This window comes from Triticum urartu, chromosome 7, assembly GCF_003073215.2.
Source record: "Triticum urartu cultivar G1812 chromosome 7, Tu2.1, whole genome shotgun sequence".
In the NCBI taxonomy this organism is placed as follows: domain Eukaryota; kingdom Viridiplantae; phylum Streptophyta; class Magnoliopsida; order Poales; family Poaceae; genus Triticum; species Triticum urartu.
In genome coordinates this window covers 339,422,364-339,425,550 of record NC_053028.1, presented here as the reverse complement: position 1 = coordinate 339,425,550, position 3,187 = coordinate 339,422,364, and positions in this window count along the sequence as shown.

Genomic DNA, 3,187 nt, shown 5'->3' with positions numbered 1-3,187 from the left:
TCCAACGCCACTCCCGCCGGATGTGGGCCTTCAGCGGGCGCGATGATCGTATGAGGCTCCAGGAAGAGGACCTGACGCCTGAAGTGCTGAGGACAGTGCTCTTGACCCTGACTGGGGACCCCAACCCTGGCAGCATCCAGCAGGGAGGGGCCTTGCTGTACCTCTGCAAGAGCAGGGGCGATTTTGTGAATCAGATGCCTATCTTTGATGAGTGGGGGCCGCGCCCCGCCGGCCTCCAGGGGCCTCACGATAACCCAGTGATCGTGACTGCCCTTCCAGTCGGCCAACGCGACTCTTCCTCAAATGGCGGAGCAGGGAGGCATGAGGCGCCAGAGGCCGAGGGGGCTCCCGGCGGGGTGATAGCGCCGGGCGATGCTCATGAGGGAGAAGCTCTTGGGGCCCGTGCCGCTGAAGCTGAGGGTGACAAGCAGCTGCCCTCAGCGCCTGCGACTGAGGCCCCTGAGGCTCCAGCTGCTTCTCTTGGCGAGGCGATTGGCAGCGCGTATCAGGCAGGCTCCCCTGACGCAGATCGCCTTGACGCTCCGTCTTCGTCGCAGGTTGATCCCTGCGCTCAACTCTTGGGCTGCTTCCACGTGGAATTTGAGACCCTCCGGAAGAGAAGGGAGGCCCTGGGCGACAATTACCCTTGTCGCCTGCTGAAGGTAGGAAGTACTTCACCACTGATGAGTAAGCCTTCTCCTTTCCCGGCTCCCGATCCTTCTGTTGCTTTTACTGATCCTTGCTCCACAGGCCCCTTCCAGCCGAGCTCGCGTAGACGGCTGAGGTGCCGTCCCCCTTGGCTTCGCCCCCTCCACCGTCCTCAAGCGCTGCGAGCAGCAGAGCCCTTGTGGTGAGGGCGATCGGAGAGGCGAACCATCCCGAGGCGCATCGTGGCCCTGCGCACCTCGCGATCCTCCTTCGCGGGCTTCTCATGGCATAGCCAGCCTGCCGTGGGCTTCTCGCCTGGTCGTGGACTGCGATTGGTTGAGGCGCTCCCTGCGCTCTTCGTCTGGGGACGGGCTGGCTCCAGGCCGGGCTTCTGGTGGGGCGTGCCCGGCCGTCGCGAGGGTGCCAGCCCCCTGCCCGGAGGGGGAGTGCTGATTCGTGGCCCCCGGCACTTGCTCGGGGCAGATGATGGTGTGGAAGACGTGCTCGAGCGCGCCCGGGAGCGTCGCGCTCTTCGCCAAGGATTCCTTCGAAGGGCGGCTGACACGGTGAGCCTGCTTGGTGAGGAGCTTGCTGATGAAGACGCGCGCCTTGAGGCCGAGGGCCTGCGCCTGGCTGCAGAGAGGCATGAGCTGGAGGGTGCCATCGCCCTTGCGCGCCGTCAGCGCGATATTGAGGACGCAGAGGCCAAGACGTTGCTGGTGGCCTCTCAGGAGGCCCGATCTCGGGCTGCTGAGGAGGCCCGGGAAGCCGACCGGTGGCGAGAGGCGGCGGAGGAGCGGGCTCGGGAGCTCCTGGCCTAGTGCCACTCACTGGAGGAGCAAGTGGAGCTGCGCGAAGCAGCCCTCGCGTCGATGAAGGTGGCCTCTGGCGACCCAGCAGAGCTCCAGAAGCGCGGGGAGGCGCTGACGCTGGAAGCCGCCGAACATACCCGCGGGTACGAGCGCCTGGAGACGAGGGAGCGCTTGGTGACGCATGCGGAGGATGATGTCGCTGCATGGGAAGCCTGCGTCCCGGAGGAGGTCGGACGTCGGGTGGCGATGGCGCGCTTGAGCCTCGAGCACAAGTTCGAGGAGAGGCTGGAGTTGATCCGGGCCGAGGCTGAAGGTAGGACTGCTGCCTTGAGGGCCAAGCTAGAGGAAGCGACGCGGCGGGCCGATGCTTTTCGGGCCGCCCTTGAGGTAGCGCAAGGGGAGTCAGCCACCTCCCAGGCCGAGGCGCTCCTTCGCCAGCAGGTGGTGGAGGCCGAGGTCGTCGCGCGCCGGAATGCAGACGAGATACGTCAGCGGCGGATCCTAGAGCATGAGCACGGCCCCATGCTCACCACGCTCCGGGAGAGAGCCAACACAGCCTTGGGCAACCTCTGCGAGGCGGCTGTTGGCGAGCCGCACGCAGTCAACTACGCCGGCAACCTTCAGTTCTTCACCGACGTGGTGACGCAGCTGGAGGCGCGGTCGGTCAGGGCCGACAGGTTGGTGGAGGAGAGGAGCCGCGCCCTGCTCGGGCGCGCCTTTTCTCGCGTCTTCAGCCATCTCCGGAACATGGATCCCCACTTCGATTTCGACGCCGCCATCGCCCCAGTCCCCCAGGCCTTCCGAGATGACCTGGTGCACTGGGTGGAAGACAATGTGGATGCTCTTGTCAGGGCCATTGCTTCAGACAACGACGGCGTGATCGTGGCTGCTGACGAGGGCGTTGTGGTGAACGGCCCTGATGCCGCTGGCGGTGATGCAGACAGTGATGGCGAGTTCAGCGACGCCAGCAATAGTTCGGGCGGTGCTCCTGAGGACGCATTGGGGGATTTATCCGACTGATCATGCATCGTTCCTGTTTCCTTACCCTGCATGAATAGAACTCAGGTTTTGGCCTGATGGCTGTGAGAGCATTTTGGAGGGGGAGCCCCTCATGTAAAACTTGTGTTCATCGTATTAGTAGACGTTACATTGCCCATGCGCCCGCGCCATGTGGTTGGCTTAAGCGATGCGCTGGTCGGCTAGTTTACCTTTGTCCCGTGCGGGCCCTGAGGTAGCCTGTGGGAGGCTGTGGTGTCCCGAGTGTTCCCTGATCGAATCCGTAGGATCTGCAGTAAAAAAACCCTCCTGAGAGGACGCGGCGGTGGCAGTCTGGGCTGCGGGCAAGCTAGGCCTGACCCGGTTCGCAAGGGGCTCATGAGGGGAGGCAGCTGAGGCGAAGTGGTAACCAAAACGCGAGGAATTGCTCGAACGAGACTAAGCACCCCTTCCCCGAACACACGCAAATCTCAAATTCGAATCCAACTTGAATCTAGCGGGGGAAAGCGACAACCAAAGGGAAAAGCAACGAAAGCAGACAAAAGGCCGCGTCCGGCACCTAATCTAGTCTTGGACGTCTTCTCACCAGCGCGGAGCTAAGTGCTGCCACTGGGCGTGGGAGGGAGCCCCAGGGCCTGAGGCCGGCACCCCTGAGACTCCGGGGCATGTACAGCCCCACTCATTATTACGTGAGAGTGTCACGGGGCGGCGAGCTTCACAGGCACTGGGCC